The sequence below is a fragment of the Hyaena hyaena genome, unplaced genomic scaffold, assembly GCF_003009895.1.
Source record: "Hyaena hyaena isolate Hyena2069 unplaced genomic scaffold, ASM300989v1 scaffold_182, whole genome shotgun sequence".
NCBI lineage: Eukaryota > Metazoa > Chordata > Mammalia > Carnivora > Hyaenidae > Hyaena > Hyaena hyaena.
Window position 1 is genome coordinate 1,549,927 of NW_024080814.1, and position 18,044 is coordinate 1,567,970.

General features: G+C 41.0%; 1 protein-coding gene across 4 annotated transcripts in view; it reads left to right on the forward strand.

Annotated features, from left to right (window-relative positions):
• ITPR2 (inositol 1,4,5-trisphosphate receptor type 2) overlaps nucleotides 1-18,044 on the forward strand; it is a 501,862-nt gene that overhangs the window by 81,234 nt on the left and 402,584 nt on the right. The window lies entirely within an intron of this gene.

Below are 18,044 nucleotides of genomic sequence, written 5' to 3' on the forward strand. Positions count from 1 at the left end.
CTATTCAGACTCACGCCCAGTGCTTCCTAAATAGCACGGAAACACTAGCCCTGTCTTCTGTAAGCTCAGCGAATGTGGGGCATTGGGCTAAGTAGAATGGGCTCATTCTCCAGGTTTCCTCCATTTGCATGCATATTTTATTGGGTCTTCAAAGAAGCAGCTCATGAAGGGCCATGCAAGTGTGTGTGTGTGTGTGTGTGTATGAATGAGACAGAGAGAGAGAGATTATATTTTGAGCATTTTGTGTTCGTTTAGGGTGAATGGAACGTGATGTTTCATATTTAATCCCACTCTGCATTTCCCCATGGTTAGGCACTATTGGGTTACTCCAAAGAAATGTAATGCCCAATCTCCGAATTTGAGGGAGTTGGGAAATAAGTTGGGGAGATAAGCATCTATGTACAAAGTAAAGAACAACAAAAACCATCTGTAATCATTATTGGGTAGTAAGTATTCTAGGGGCCTGAGGAGGGATTTTTTTTGTGACGTGATTTAGTCATGAAGGCTTCGTGGGAGCATGAGGTTTATGTTTTAGAATTCAATTTCAATGAAGTTAGCATTTATTGAATATCTACTGTGGCAGTCTCTGTTTCCAGTAATGGGACAAAAACGTGAATTAGGAGTGTGGAAACAATCATGTGTGATTCTTTTTGAATAGTTTAGGTAGAAGCACCTAAAATCATCTTTTCTAATTGTGTTCCACAACACATTATGACAGCCATGTTATTATCATCTTTCTCCCCCTTTTAAAGCAAACATTTGTTAATTTTTGCTTGGTTCAGTTGTGATTTTCCTGTAGGCTTCTCTGCCTTCTCTCAGTGAGGATTCCGTGAAGGCATTTCTTCTGTCTCGAGCCCTGGCAGGTGCTAAGGGCGCTGCTTCAGGCAATGTGAATCAGTTGTCTTGGTGGCAATTGTTCTAAGGAGCCGATAGTTGAACTTTGCAGTTTTGGGCTCTCGAAAAATAATCCTGTACCATTTACCAGATTGTTAGCGAGTCCAGAACCTCTGCCTCCAATAGACTTTCATGTCCGTGGTGCTGAGGATTGTTTTCGCTGTCTGCCTGGATGCAGTCACAGATGGGGATGGGGCATTGCCGTCTGCCTGGATGCAGTCACAGAGTGGGGAACATCACGATGTGTGATCCTTAGAAGTGCAATCCAAACTGTGCATCAGTTGAACCAGCTCATATTTAGTGAAGTCACATCTGCTTTGTGTCTGTGTTTGTTCAGGGATAAAAGGAAAGAAGCACCAAGGCTCCTTTATGCTCTCATGTTTTCATCTAGCAGGCAGGGAGCGCGGGAGGTCTGTTGTTCGTCATTCCTGGATAAGATCAAAGCCCGCCTGTTCTGGCAAAGCCTCTGCTAATCTGCAGGCAGGATAGGCCTTGATGACCCTTGAGAACGTTTATAATGCTGCTACCTGGGAAATATCTCTCCCTGCTTGCGGAACAGTCTAGCTGAAAGAAGTTGCACCTACCATCATTTGCCTGATTTTAACAGGCAACTTATTCTGATAATTTATAAATGAATAGCATTTTGCCTGCAAAATGATTTTTCTCCATACTCACATGTTCCTTTTAAAAGAGAGGAATAAACACTTTCTTAATACAGCCAAGGAGCTGGTAAGATACTCAAGAAGGAGCGTGTTTCCTTTTGCTTTATTGGTTTTCTTTTTTCCCTTTAATTCTTTTGATGTTTATTTATTTTTGAAATGGAGAAAGAAGGCAAGCAGGGAAGGGGCAGAGAGAGAAGGAGATACAATCTGAAGCAGGCTCCAGACTCTGAGCTGTCAGCACGGAGCCTGACGCAGGGCTTAGACTCATGGACCATGAGATCATGATCTGAGCCCAAGTTAAGCTCATGGCTGAGCTTAACTGACCGAGTCACCCAGGTGCCCCACTTTACTGCTTTTCTTATACTTTTTAGGCATCTATCTCGCGAATAGGATCCAGTAGACTTCTGGCTCCGGTGCCTGTGTCCTATACCCTATTTATGGTCAAAATAATTCATATTTAGGACAAAAGAATGTAGATCACACCAAAGATTGTGGGATTTTATTTAACATCCAGAGTGAACGTGACTAATATCATGCATTTCTTTTACTCAGTTATTCACTCATGAGTGTGTTCCCTCATGTAGGAAACATCCTTTGAGTGCCTGCTAAGTGCCAGGCGCCCGTCGCACAGTGCTATGCCATGTAGGAAAGTAAAGCAACGTAACAGAGTGTGACAGGGCGGGCCAGCCTGATGCTCCAGCAGAGACCTGAGTGGGAGAGAGAGTCAACTCTGCAGACATCATTGGGGAAAGACAGAGGCAGGGAGCATCCAGGTCAGAGGCCCTGCATAAGTGTCAGTCGTAGCACGCAGGTCGGGGGCTGGGGTGAGATGGCGAGTGGCCGAGGGTAGCACTTGAAGTCAGGAAGGTTGTCAGGGTGGCCGAGGCCGAGGGCCATTGTCTGGTTTTGAGTAGAAACAGACTGGACCTGACTTGTGTTTTAATAGACTTACTTGCTGCCATGTAGAGAGTTAACAGGCAGAGGGGCAGGTGTGGAAACATGGAGCTGGTTAGGAGGATTTTGCCATAGCCAGGGGAGAAATTATGGCCATCTGAATTAGGTTGAAGAGTCAGTGAGAAATCAGGTTCTAGATATATTTTAAAGGTGGGTCTTATAGGGATTTATTATGTGGGACTTGAGGTGCAGGAGACGGGAGGCACACAAGACTGGCTCTCGAGTTTGTAATCAAGGCTACTGTTCAACACTCCACCCGCGTGATTTTTTTTTTTTTTTTTTTTTATTTATTTCTGAGAGAGAGACAGTGTGACAGGGGAGGGTCAGAGAGAGAGGGAGACACAGAATCTGAAGCAGGCTGAGCTAGCTGTCAGCACAGAGCCCGACACGGGGCTCGAACCCATGAACTGCGAGATCATGACCTGAGCCGAAGTTGGCCACTTAACCGACTGAGCCACCCAGGCGCCCCACCCACCTGTGTGATTGATGTTGCTGCATGAAGGAGCAGTTTGTTCTTTTTCATTGCTGTTTTAGGATTCCGTTCTATGAACATAACGCAATGTATCCATTTTCTACTTGATGGTCACTTAAGTAGTTTCCAGTTTGGGGGCTATGATGAAAATGATACGGCTCTGAACATTCTTTACATGTCTTTTGGGGGGCAAAAGCAGGAATTTCCCTGGGGTAGATACAAAGCAGTGGAGTTACGATGTTGTTCTTTCTGTCATTCTGGCACGCTTGCTTACCCTGGTGCTGGGCGCCCCTGTGGCTTCTTGTGGACCCGCTCTAGGAATTCTTCCCTGCCTGAGCACACACTTGGGACCACCTTTCCTTTTTTCTGTTCCCTCTCCAGCATCTTGTAACAATCTTCTCTTTCTTTATGCAGTTTTTTTCCTTCATGATTAACATGGCAGAGTTTAGCTCATGCCTGCCTACCCCTCACTATGTTCATACAGTTACTGGTGGGGGAGCGTCAGATGATTTATATTCGCACATTTTCTTACTTTAATAGTTGCTACAGGTTTTTGAGGGGTGTAGATCCCTCCCTTTTTACAATGGTATAAAAGCTACAGGCCCTCTGATAGAAAGTGCACCTGTGAATAGAAGTCAGGTGCCCTCTGATAGAAGTGCACACATACTTTTTCTTAAAATTTTTCTTTTACTTTTGGGGGATTTGTGGTCCTCCAGGAGACTGTGGGTTCATGGTTCCTAGATTAAGACTCTTCTCTGTTTTTGTAATCCCTTAAAAATGTGTCAGTATTTCAGTCTACCCTGACTCTTCGAGATCTTCCGCTCTGAGCTGTCACTGTCAACAGAAGTAGACATACAAGGGACCACATGGATAAAAAACTGACGAATACAGAGGGTCCGACCTCACTGGCAAAAGAGATAAGAATTACTAGCACTTAGAAAAGCCATTGTAACGATTACAGAATCCTCATTCTTTTCAGTTCTGCAACCCTTTGAGAACTTTCCTAACTGCATCCTTCACCACTCTTGTTAAAAGGCATAACTAGAGTTGCAAAGAAAAGAAATGCAGTGCAGCTGGACCCTCCCAGGCTGAGAAGGCCTTGCCTTGGCCTCAGGCACAGCTGGCATGCGACTGGGATGTGCAGCGCCTCCTCTTCTCTCCCTCACCGGAACCTGCCCCTCCTCAGCCTGGGCGCGTGTCCTGTGTTTTCTTCGTGGGTGCCTGGTTGGGGGCTACTGCATCACAGAGTTCGTGGCCAGGAATGGAAAAGGACATGTGTGGGCTAAATGAAGCACACAATTAAATAGCCCGTAATACATTGGATCTTTTCTTGGAAAAATGAACATTTTTCGTTTAAACACTTAATGGTTTGAAATGTTTTACAAAAGTAATAGGAAAGTACAGAGTGAAGGTCATTTCCCTTCGGCAGTGCCTGTTTCCATTCTGCAAGGAGAGCCGCTGTTACTCGTTTACCTTCCCAGGGTGTTTATCAAGCATGGAAAAGCATGTGGTGGATCTGTTTGTTTTTGCTGGACTGGGATCCCATTTCGCCGTGCTCTGCAGCTTCTGCCTGCCACCTTGCAGGGTGGCACAGACGTGCTTTTGTGCATGGGCTGTGTTAGTGCTGGCTCACCTTCCTCTTGTTTCATCTTCCTTTTCTAAGGCGCTGGTTTTCCTTTCCTTGTTTTTAAAGTGGTGAGCTGGTACTCTAGCCTTCAAAGATGACCACAAAGCACTTTTTTATACCTGTGAACTCTTGGATTTTAACATATTTGATATGCTTTGGTCCAATTCAGTCATTAGTCTGGATGCTTCGATAGTCTCATCTTTGTTCAGTGGGAGCCTTCCCAAGTCTTTCTGACGTGACTCAGTGGTCTGAGTTGAATTCCTACAGTCACATATGATAAGGTATCCTAGCCTATTTTTTAAAAAGTTTTTTTGATGTTTATTTATTCTTGCAGGAGAGAGAGAGAGAGACAGAGCGTGAGTGGGGGAGGAGCAGAGACAGAGGGAGACACAGAATCTGAAGGAGGTTCCGGGCTCTGAGCGGTCAGCACAGAGCCCTACATGGGTCTTGAACTCATGAACCGTGAGATCATGACCTAAGCTGAAGTCGGGCACCCAACAGACGAGCCACCCAGGGACCCCTATTCTAGCCTATTCTTTTCCACAAGTTAAAATAAAGTTTTGGAATAAAACTCAATTTTACTTTGCACTGTGTTTAGGAAAATTTGTCTCACTAGCTTAACCAGATCTATCCACTGCACCCCTGGGTGTGCCTTATCAGTCAGTCATCAAATATTTTTGAGAGCTGCAATGTGTGCAGGGAAGCCAGGTAAATCCTGTTATGGGAGCAAACAAGTCACCCCAGTTCTTGTTCCCATACCAAGCAAACTACGGTGCAAACAACAAAAATGAGTCCTTATTATTCCTTTAACATTTATCTTTTATCTTAAGAATATTTTTGGGAAATCACTGATTCATGGAAAGGTATGCAATTGAAAGCCGTATACAAATACAGTACTTTATTTTTTTTTTCAGTTTTATTGAACAATAGTTTACATACAATAAAATCCACTCATTGGGAATGCTAAGTTCAATGAGTTTTAGTAAATGCCTATAGTTAGGTAACCAATACTACAACCAGTCTTCTACTACCACAAAAAGTGTCCTCTCTTTGTAGTTATTCTTTGTCCCCACCGTATTTCCAGGCGACCATGGAACATCTTTTGGGTGCTATAGTTTTGCCTTTTCTAGAATTTCCTATAAATGGAAATTTGTGTCTTGCTTCTTTCACTTAGTAGGATGTTTTGAGTCTCTATGCTGTTGCCTGTATCAGTAGTTCTTTTTTTTTTTTTTGCTGAGTAGTATTTCGTTGCTGAGATATAGTGTTACATTTACATATACAGTTGGGTTGTCCCCTTCAATCCCTGATCCTTTTGGGCTACTATGAATAATGCTGAGATGAACATTGCAAACAAGGCTTTGTGTGGACACATATGTCCCTTGCATAGACACCTGGGGATGGGTGATCTTAAGTATATGCTTAACTTTGCAAGAATTAACAGTCTATTTTTCAAAGAATTTGAACCATTTTGCATTCATCCCACGAATGAGGGTATGAATACATATGTGCGTCAGGCATCAGGGGTCCAGTGGCTCCACATCCTCCCTGACGTGTGTTGTTGCGTTCGTTTTAATTGTATCCTTTCTGACAGGCATGTAGTAGTATGCGTTGCGGTTTTATTTTTATTTTTTAAGTTTATTTATTTATTTTGAGAGCACTGGAGAGTACACGAGCAGGAGAGGGACAGAGAGAGAGGGAGAGAGAGAATCCCAAGCAGGTTCCATGCAGTCAGTGTGGAGCCCAACGTGGAGCTCGATCTCACAAAACTCGAGATCATGACCTTAGCCAAAACCAAGAGTCTGACACTTAACTGACTGAATCCCCCAGCACCCCTGTACTTGAGGTTTTAATTTTTATTTTCCTAATGACCAAAGATGTTGACAATCTTTTCATGTGCTTGTTGGCCTTCCATATATCTTTCCTTTGTGGTGTCTGTTCATGTTTTATTGGGTTGTATGTGTTCTTTATTGAGTTGTAAGAGTGCTTTCTATATTCTGAATCCAAGTCCTTGTGTAGATATATGTTATGCTTTTGCAACTTAGTTTTAAGTTCAGTTTTTGAAAATGTTTATTTTTGAGAGAGAGAGAGAGAAAGAGAGAGAGAGACGGATGAGCAGGGGAGGAGCAGAGAGAGAGGGAGACACAGAATCTGAAGCAGGCTCCAGACTCTGAGCTGTCAGAGCAGAGCCTGATGTGGGGCTTGAACTCACAAACTGTGAGATCATAACCTGGGCCAGAGTCGGATGCTTAACTGACTAAGCCACCCAGGTGTCCCTTAAATTCAGTTTTGGTAAGAAAACGTTCAGTTCATCTACATTTTTCTTTGAAACTCAAAAGATACAATCTTATCTGAACAAAATCGTAATACATTTTAAGCACAATTTTATAATCATGCAAGGGAGAAAGAAAGAAAAGAGGAGTAAAGAGAAAATTCAGAGAAGAAATAAAGGAAATATTGGGGAAAAAGTGAAACAAGAGAGTCAAAAGGAAGAAAATGATTAGGAAAAAGAAAGAACTAGATAAAACCAAAAAGAGAGATGGAATGAGAGAGATCTTAAAACATGGAGGAAGAGAGCAACACACACGCTTGAAGTTACGGCAGAAAAAGGAGAAATAGATATGAAAGGAGAAGACAAAAAATGCAGAGAGAAGGAAATACCACAAGTGTTTCCTCTAGTTCCCTTGTCTTGCCTCCTGCGTTAGCTAATCTGATAGCTCCTCTCTCGCTTCAGACTTCTCACGCCCAGCCTGCTTCCTGCAAGTCTCACTTTTCCTCCCAACTCCCAATTCTTCAATATTTTGCCATTCCAGCTTCCACACAAGCAAAATAGCTGGGCTGTGTGTGTCCCTTCCATCTCCAGAGTATGAAAGCACAGACTCTGGAGTTCGGTGTGTGGCTTTGAATCGTAGCTCTGCTATTTGCTAACTCTGTGACCCTGGGCAGCACCTAACCTTCAAGCTCCAGTTTGACCATCTGTAAAGTGGGCACAGTAGCACCACCTATGTCCAGTTTTTCTATGAAGATGAAAGAATCCATGTGAAGCTCTTATCATAGTGCTTGGTTATTGAATGTTAGCAGCTAGTGGTGAGTGAGTGAGTGAGTGTGTGTGTGTATGTGTATGTTGGGGGAGGAAGTATTTCTTGGTTATCATTCCTTCTGCCTTTGGTTCTTTGCTCATCTTCTTTTAATCTGGGAGTATCTTAACAAACTAAAATATATAAGTGACAGAAAATCACAACCAGCATCATGCTTCTGGAACTCCAAGGTATAAACACAACTGTGTTTGCTCATCTGGAGTGTAAAGTTGGAAGTAATAATAATGATTATTTACGTAGTGCACTAACTTTGAGCATTTTACCCTAGTATTGACAGATATTTAGAACAAGACTTACAGGGTCCGGGGCAGGAGTTTCCTGGTCTCCGTAATAGGGACATGCCAAACAAAACTGTGGTGTGATAAACAGAACTGAGGAAAGTGAGAAGTCTGAGATTTTTATCAGTAAATACTGGACACGAACCTTACTCTTTCATGCCGTCACCTCTGCCACAATTGCCATCATTAAACAGAAGGTAGTATTTGCAAGGGGCTCCTTCCTGATGCAAGATCCCTTCTGTAGTGTTTCTCATCTCCCTCTGCTTGAACATTATTGAAATGTTTACATGCCTATGATTGTATTTTTTGGACTTTTCCAATTGTTAGAAATATTTTCCTTACACTTATATATTTTTAAAAATGTTTATTTATTTTGAGACAGACAGAGATAGAGCAGGATAGAGGCAGAGAGAGAAGGAGACAGAATCCCAAACAGATTCTGCTGTCAGCACAGAGCCCCACGCAGAGCTTGATCTCACAAACTGTGAGATCATGAGATCATGACCTGAGCCAGTATTAGGAACTGGAGGCTTAACCAACTTGAGCTACCCAGGTGTCCCTCCTTATACTTATAAATATACTTACACACTTAGAAATTTTTCTTTGGTCCTGGATTAATATGGAAAAAAGTGGTCTTCCTCATTTACATGTAGACCATCAGCTACATAAGGTGAGAATGTGCCTCCTCTTTGTTTTCTCTCTTAGACAACATTTCCTAGTTCTTACCATTGTCCTCAGAGAACATGACTTCTGTATTTTCCTTGCTTTCCCATTTGCCTAACTTTGGATACAGGTAATTTATTTGTTACACATTTTAAGTGGCATCTATAATTGAGCCTAATATTCTGAGTACGATTGAGCCCAACAGTATTCCTGCTTCCTCTGGTTGTGATCCCATCCTTCTGGAAGTCGGCCTAAAATGGCTGCATCAGCGTTCAGCCATTACATCACAGTGTTTATTTACTGAATTTGGGGTGATCATATAAGGTATATGTCAAAGTATCATATACTTTATCATCATGTAAGCAAGGACACTTTGGGAGTGAAAGGGCACACAATTAATAATTAGGCTCAGGCCATAGGCATAAACCAGAGTTGCCCTGGAAGGGCATGTATGGTCAACTGTAATTATATTAATTTGAAATCAAGCCCAAGGTCTAGGCCTTTTTTTTTCTTTTCCTTTTCCTGCTAATAGCCTTTTGGTTCCCTTCTATCGTGCACTTAAGCAGTTGAAGTCTTTTGAACATAAATGCAGAACTTTCGACTTAGGCTTGTTTACACTTTAATTGTGTTGATGTTTGTCCTTGTAGAGATGATAAAGTCTAGATTTTTATCTGTCAAATTTGCTATTGCTTCCCAATCTGCATCATCTGAAAATCTGATAAATTTTCCTGTAGATTCTTCCCAGTCATTGGTAATGACAAAGGTGACTTCCTCAGGCCTGTGGCACCAATCCACCTCAACCTTGGGTGCTGTCAGGCTCCAGCCCTAAACTGAGAGCCAAGATCTTAGCTGTTCTCTTCTCAGGTATTTGCCTTTCAATAGGAGACAAAAAAAACCTGTGAAACCTTTCAGAACAAAAAGAATAGATTCTAATGGTTGCTTCTCAGGGTGTCTTGGCAGAAGTTTCCTCGTGCAGATTCTGAGTATTTTCCATATATCAGCTAATAGGTGTTGAAGGTGGAGTTCCATGCAAGCATAGAAACTAACACAGGATACCATCTGATAGATGGATAGGTGCCCTAGTAAAGGCAGAGGTTAAGCAGAGTGGGGGTAAAAAAGAGAAAGACAGTTTTAAGAGGGCATCTTCCTCTTCCGTTGTAATTGCCTATATAAAAATTTGACCTGGCAGTTAATAAAAGGACAATTTTTGTGGCTTTCAAAAGCCATTCATAGAGCAAAAAAACATTCCTTTGGTGGTCTCCTCTCCTCTTGACCACAGGATTTCTATCTCTCTTCCTATTATATATACACTATATCTATTATAGATACATTATATACTTATATAATGTAAATATTATACATTTATATTTACTTATATAATATGTATACGTGTAATTTGAAGAATACATATGGATACAAATATATTGCATTTGTATATATATAATATATATATTTAAAATTTTTAGTTCTGTTAACTTTAACTTGTGCACGTGTGTATTCCTTTAGAATAGTGACTTTTAGACACTTTTTGTTGCATCTGTCAGTGAGAAATCCATTTTACATAGTAAGCCAGCACGTGCATGCACATGTGCGCGCGCGTGCGCACACACACATACACACACACAGCAGAAACAAGTTCCTTGAAAGAATATTTGGTATTTACAGTATCCTCTATTTCCCTGCCCTTCCCTTCCCTTCCCTTCCCTTCCCTTCCCTGCCCTGCCCTGCCCTGCCCTGCCCTTCCCTTCCCTGCCCTTCCCTTCCCGTTCCTTTTCTTTCCTTCCCTTCGTCTTCCCTTCCCCTTCCTTTCCTGTTCCCTTACCTTCCTGTTCCCTTCCATCTCGCTTCATTCAAAAAGGGCTGATTGAAACCATATATATTGATTTCATACTGGTTTGCACAATTACAGTTGGTAAAACACTTGTAAACTTATTATTCATTGTTGACACCTGAATTGTCTATAGAGGTAGATGCTTTTTATCATGGTTAGTAGTCAATAGAAAGTTGGTCTCACTTGGGCAGAAATCAGCAATGATAACGATGATTGGGATTCCATCTGTTTTGTTCATATGGACAAACCACAAAAGACCTAGTACAATGAACTGATTTTGTTTTAGGTTTTCCCATATGAGAATAGCAGTTAATTCAGTACCTAGACAATGAACAGCAAGCAAATTCCTTAGTCTTTTTTTAAATAATTTTTTTGGTACTCCTGGAAGTTCAGTATCTCTTGGAGTATGGAACCATGGAAAGCTAGACTACCATATATTTTGTTTGGAGAAAACAGAGTGCCTTCTGTTACATTGTGATGGGCTTTGGAGAGACAGATTGGTGTGGATTAAGTCTAAAAACTAGTTTTGAGACTTTAGGATAGATTTCTAAAATGTGCCAAGTTATTTTTCACTCATAAAACTAATGCTTACCTCAAAAGGTTTCTAGGAGAATTAGGGGCGTCTGGGTGGCTCAGTCAGTTAAGCATCTGACTCCTGATGTCTGCTCATGGCATGATCCCATGATGTTGAGATGAGCCCCATAGGGCTCCTCTCTCTCCTCTCTCTCGAAATAAATAACTAAACTTTAAAAAAGTCATAAAGTTTAGTTATTTATTTTGAGAGAGAGAGAGAGAGTGTGGAAGCAGAGAGAGAGAGGGAGAGACTCTGAAGCAGGCTCCTCACTGTCAGCACAGAATCCCATGTGGGGCTCGACCCCACGAACCGTGAGATTATGTCCTGAGCTGAAATCAAGAGTCAGATGATAAAATGACTGAATCACCTGGGCATCTCTAAGTAAATAAACTTAAAACAAGATTTTTAGCAGAATTAAATGAGGGAATGTATGCGATAACTTCCGATATATAGGAGGTACTATAGAAATATACACATAAATAAGAATACAAATAAGCATATAAAACATTATATATAAAACTATTGTATATATCTAATCCTGTTCTATTTGTATGTACATATACATGTATATACACACACATTTACACATGTATAAACTCACTTCTGTTTTTTTTCAGACTTGATATCTGTGTAATTGGGTTCAGAAACTTGCATTTAGATTTCTGAATCAGCCTGTTTTTGATAGTCTTGATTATCAGTGTTAATATGACACTTTGAGAAGGAGATAATTGATTAATATTAAACATTATGATTTTCTGATAGGAATTCCACTTAGGTATAGTATAATGGTTTACTTAGTGTTAAAATTTAAACCTTGGCTAGAATGAAAATTAGCATTGGTGCATTTGAATTTTATTGTTTCCCCACTCCAAAGGAGCAACATAACAGTGTCATTTGTTTTTGAATATTTACTCATTAATGTATGAATCAAGTGATCAATGTTTTTGAGACTAACATTCCTATTGATGTTTTGACAATTACTTAATTACATATGCCTATATGGCATATTTTCCATGTTCATTAGTTTCTTTTGAAGTATTATAACTGTTGTAGACATCGTTATATACATAACATTTCTCTAGACATTGTCTTATGTTGTAAGACTGTGGTAAGAAGGAGTCAGACACATCTCACTCTCTGACCACTGCATATACTTGCTAAATACATTAATAACTGCTTTAATAACTGCTTTAACAAGTCAACCTTTAATTGTCTAGAATCACATCTATTAGTATTTGGTAATAAGAATGGCATTTTTTTGAGGACGTTGTAAGTAATAATTACACCAAAGATGAGCTAGAGATGTCAGATGGATTCTCTCTTCACACATTTAGGGCTATTGTATAGAAGCCAGATTAGATTTGTTCTTTTTTAAATGTTTATCATTTTTGAGAGACAGAGAGAGACAGAGCATGAGTAGGGGAGGGTCAGAGAGAGAGGGAGACACAGAATCTGAAGCAGGCTCCAGGCTCTGAGCTGTCAGTGTAGAGCCCGATGTGGGACTGGAACTCACGAACTGTGAGATCATGACCTGAGCTGAAGTTGGATGCTTACCCGACTGAGCCACCCAGGCGCCCCAGATTAGATTTGTCCTAATTTGCCTGGAGGTGTATGTGTAGAATTATAACAGTTTTTCAAGTGAGACAAATTTTGCCTCTGTATGACAAACCTGCTACCAAATAGTGTCATCACATGGTGACAGACATTGAATTGGGTTCAGAGGATCTCAGTCCAAATTCCAGCTTGATTCCGTACCAACTTTTTGGTCTTAAGAAAAATCTTAAGATGTGTGCTCAACCACACGTAGGATGCTTGGATGCCTTCTCAAGTGACTGGCCTCTTGGTGGTAGGGAAGGTAAGACCCACGTGGTTTGCTCCTTAGAATTTACTCTCTGGGATTGAGAAGAAACAATCCCGGTTAACTCTCAGGGTCTCCAATAATCTTTACTACCAATGTGTAGGCCTCTTTATAGTATACAAAGTGTGGTTGAACTTGTTCATATTTATAATTTATTTTGATTTAGAGATTTTATCATGAGCAGCGTAGGCAACTCACTCTGAGATTTTGCTTCTTTATCTCAGAGAAGGAAAAGGTCGGATTTTATCTGAAGCCCCTTGGAGTACTGACATTTTAGCAGTGTAGAAGCCTGCCACTTTAAAAGGCTGTCTCTCCCTCTCTTGAGTAGTGAAATAGCTGACTTTGGCCTGGAGGAAGTTATCCTGCATTTTCATGGCTGCCCATCCAGGTATTGTGATAAACTTTAATGTTTGCTAACACCTCTAATAAATTTTCTCTGGCCTTTGTAACATTCAAGAGGACACTTTTCCCTCTTACATACCCTCTCTACACTTAGGTTAGGCCGTGGCCAGGGGAGGTATATGGTTGGTGTGAAATTTACACACGTAAGCAAAACAAAACACACACCTTTTAAAAACACACTCTAAACATAGTTCTATACAAACATTGTATTTCAGGATACTTTCTTAGAGAAACCGAAAGACCAAAGAAAGCTACTGTACATTTTCAGCTAATGAGTGTGTACCTGTCTTCTGACCAACTTGAATTCTAATGACTAGTGTCCAATGGCGCCTTGTGTGCCTCTCCCGTACCCTAGGGAGAGTTTTCTTACTACTTTCCATGTTATCATTGGGAAGGTCCCATTTAATATTCAGTGAGCTCTGCCGCATCCTGTTTGTATCATAAAGAGAAAAAGGAAAGCTCTAGATGCCCTCCCTCCCCACCTTTCTCCACGTGGAAATAATAAAGCCCTTGGCAACCATGTTCCCTGTAATCAGTATGAGGTAATTTTACTAGCTACCATGAAAGAGTCATTTGTTGAATGCCTGCTTTGTGATAGACATTTGCTGATGGTTTAATATGTCTTGCATCATTTAAATCTTACAACATGTTTCTGAGGGAAGAGAAATGAAACAAAGTTTTCTTTCCACCATTACCAAAGGAAGTTGCTGGCCATTACGTAACTTAAATTTTGCATCTAGTAGCCCCACATGGAGTAGTGTGGTTTCTGGAGGTGCAGAATCTCTCTTAGATACAAACATTTTATAAAGTGCTTTTGTAGATACAAAGCAAATCATTTCAAAACTATTTAGATAGGGGTTGTAAGTAGAGGTTTATACTGTTTTCCTGACAGATTTACACGGAATCGTATGGGAAAGTTACTTCTTTGATATCCACGTTATGTGTTCCACACTGTTTGAATGGCTTTCATATTTTGTAGTGGAGAAACCACTTGTATTTATAAGCACCCTAATGCTGCCGAATCTTTCAGTTTAAAGTGAACACTTCTGGGATGTTTAATTTCCTTCCAGAGTTGTAAAAAAAAAAGTTCTAATTCTAAGGCATTGTTCTTATAATATTGCCTGACTGAATATATCATGATTTGTTGGACTACTGACATTTCCTGAACTTCTGTATTTCTGCACAATTGTTGCCCTTAAGCCCTCAGGTTAAGCTTTTTAAAAAATTTGACTCACATTGCTTCCTTTAATTTGTGCTTTTAGTGTTTGCTCCACGAGATAAAACTTTCATTTTTAATTATTCTTTGAGTCTCGAAATGCTGAAGCAAATGTTGTCAACGAATTCCCAAACAGACACTGAGCCACTTTCTAATTGGAAACCTCTCTGAAAGCTTTTTCTTATATACCTTTGAATTTAGAGAATGAGCCGACCAAGGAATACTAGAGGGCAGCGTGTGGAGGGGGCAGATGAGAGAGGGCAGCTCTGAAATAGCGGGATTCCTATTGTGGAGGAGGAGGAGTGTGGGACGACTGTCAAAAGGCTCCACCCTTGCCAGTGGTAGGCATTGTACCTGCATGTTTTATTTTTTCTAAATGTTTATTTATTTCTAGGAGAGAGAGAGAGAGAGAGAGACAGCGTGAGCAGGGGAGGGTCAGAGAGAGAGGGAGTCACAGACTGAAACAGGCTCCAGGCTCTGAGCTGGCAGTCAGCACAGAGCCCGACACGGGGCTCGAACCCACGAACCGCGAGATCATGACCTAAGCGAAAGTCGGACGCTTAACCCACCAAGCCACCCAGGTGCCCCAGTACCTGCATGTTTTAAGAGGCATTGAATGAAAATAGAGATTGCCTCCTCTGCTCACTGTCGTCCCATTTCAGGGAATTCAAGAATTTCATACAATTGCACACTGTGGCAGCTCTTAAACCACAGGTGCGTACGCTTGTTGCAAATGGGGCATTTCTGGTGTGCGTTCAGGTTCTGTCCGAGACCTGTACTTCTTGTTGTTCTTTGCTAGGAGCTCTGTAAGGGGTTAGTCATCTCTTAATCTCAGTGAAGCTGTTGCTGAATGGATGAAGCAATAAAGCAATATTAATAATAATATCTTACATTTATAAGAAGGCTTTAAAATTCAGAGTGCTTTCTCACAGATTTTGATTCTGTGAATGTCAGCAGTCCTTTTAATTAGGTGTGGCAAATATTATTAACACCTTTATTATGCAATCAGTTTAGAATCAGACAAAATATGTGACTAGCTCAAGACCAGTAGATTTTTTATTTTTCCTAAAAGAGGAAGAGAGAATGAAACACACGAACACATACATGCACACGCACACACCCATCACCATCACCATCCCCACCATCAACAAGACAAGCATTTGTACAGAAGTCTGTGTATGCCCTACATTCTTTCCCACCAACCAAAATAGTCCTGCGATACTAGTTCCCACACAGAAGCGGATTGGTTATTTATTTACTGTAGTACGAAATGAGACGTGATCCGTGGGAGGCTGCTGAGGGTGACCATAGAACCGAAGCCCTGAAAGCGGAAAGAGCTTTTGAAATTGGAGCTTTTGAAATTCTATCTCAGACACAGTGGGTGGAGGCTCGTTCATCTGGCCATCTTGACCTTCTCTCCTTCTCACCTCTCCCCAGCCCACATCTCAGGTTATTGAGCCTTTTGGCTCTGCTGCTTTCTGTGAAATCTATGGCTCTTCCCCAGCTACCGTGCAGCCCAAATTCGGATCCTCACCGTCTCCCAGAGCGCTGGCAGGGGGCTTTCTGCTGGTCTCCTTGCCTTTCATTCACATCGTCTTTCGCATGCTCTAAGAGCTTAAAATCCTTTAAGAGTCTGACATTTTCCAGGGGATAAAGTCCATTCTCCTAATCCGACACATAGGACTCCGCAGACCCTGACTTCACCAAACCACTCCATTCTCATTTCACAGCTGGGGCCGTGGATTTCCTGTACGCTTAGCAGGTCCTTCGGCGCTCTCCTCTGCCTCTGTACTGACAGTTGGCTCTGTTTGGCATGGCCCCGTGCCTGTGAGCCCCCCTTGCCGTTGTGCTGAATTGGTGTTGTTTCTTTCAAACATGGCTTGTGACTACTCCTTTGGGTGGACTAGTCTGACCTCCCTGGTGAAGTTGGTCACGTGCAACTTTGTGCCCCATGGTACCTTTTCTTGAGCTCCATTGTGAAGCTGCCAACACATGGCAGATGCCTTCTCATCTGCGAATGTTTTGGGGACAGGACCTGATTCTTAGCACCCAGCAACACGGCCAGACCAGTCAACATGGTTTGGCTGAATGCTTGGCTTCACATCACAATTACCACAGCCACAACAATCAGGACCACGACACATACCGTCTGTTTGCTAGTTACCCAAAGATACTACTAATCAGGAGTGCTACTGAAGTGATCTAGAATCTAGTGAAAATATTTTCTCCCTTAGAGGACCATTTCCTAATCAACTTAATTAGGGATCTGAAGTAATGGAGAGGAACACAATTTTTCTCTTTTCTTTTCATGCATGGGCCGAATCAGAAGGGTAGGCTGCAGATTATGGAGTTTAGTTCCACTTGAGTATGGATTTCTGTTTTTGTTTCACTAATGCAATGTACAATTTAGTCACTTGCCTGGTACAGGACAGTGGGAATAGTCTGCTGCATTAAATTGGGAACATTCTTTTGGTGGTAACAGTGAACAACCTCCATATTGGTGCTTGAAAAAAATTGTATTTTCTCTTTGTAGTTACTAATACATAGGGAGTAATTTCTAGGGCTTATAAAAGATGTTGCCAAGGGAAACAGTTTTCAGGTCTAGTTATTTGGTTTTCACACATATGTGCCAAGTGGTAATACATGTATCATATAATGGTGATGGTCTCTCAGCCTACTTTTAGCGGTGTCTTTTAGAAGGTGTCTGTTTCTTGCTATGTATAAAATGTTTACTCATCCACATCAGCTAAACCAGAAAATTAGCAATTAGTTTTCTCTAGCCCGTGTGTGTATGGAGGGGGAGGACAGTCAAAAGAATTTGTGTTTATGATTACAAGCTCTAGAGAAAGTCATTATTTCTTCTGTGTTTTTAAGATTTCTTTAAAAATTTAGTCATATTTCCCTTTTATAATGTTTGTTTATTTATTTTGAAAGGCAGAGAGAGAGAGAGAGACAGAGAGGCAGTGGATGGAGGGGCAGAGGGGTAGAGAGAGAAAGAGAGAGAGAATCCCAAGCAGCTCCACTCCCAGTGTGGAGCCTAACATGGGGCTCAGTGCCACAAACCATGAGATCATGACCTGAGCCAAAAACAAGAGTTGGATGCTTAACCAACCCAGGCACCCCTACAGTCATATTTCTTGATCATTTATGCCATTAGAGCCATAAGAGAGATTTGAAAAGAGATCAAGTCTATTGTTTAATTTTATCATTATTTTAATAGAGAATAATGGAATTAGTATATATATATATATGTATATGTAGTCGAGAATGTGGCTAAAGTAGGTATTTCAGTTGACTGAATTTTATTTTTGTGATACATATTTAAAAAATGAGAGTGACCTTAAATATTAACACATCAACCACAATAAGGTACATTTATCATATTGAATTAATATAATTTTTTTGTGAAAAAAGTGAAGATAATGTTTGGATTTTCTGTATCACTACTCCTTTATCATAGAATATTGGGAGTTGATCTTTATTTTAGATTGTAGTCCATTTCACAAACATACAAAATC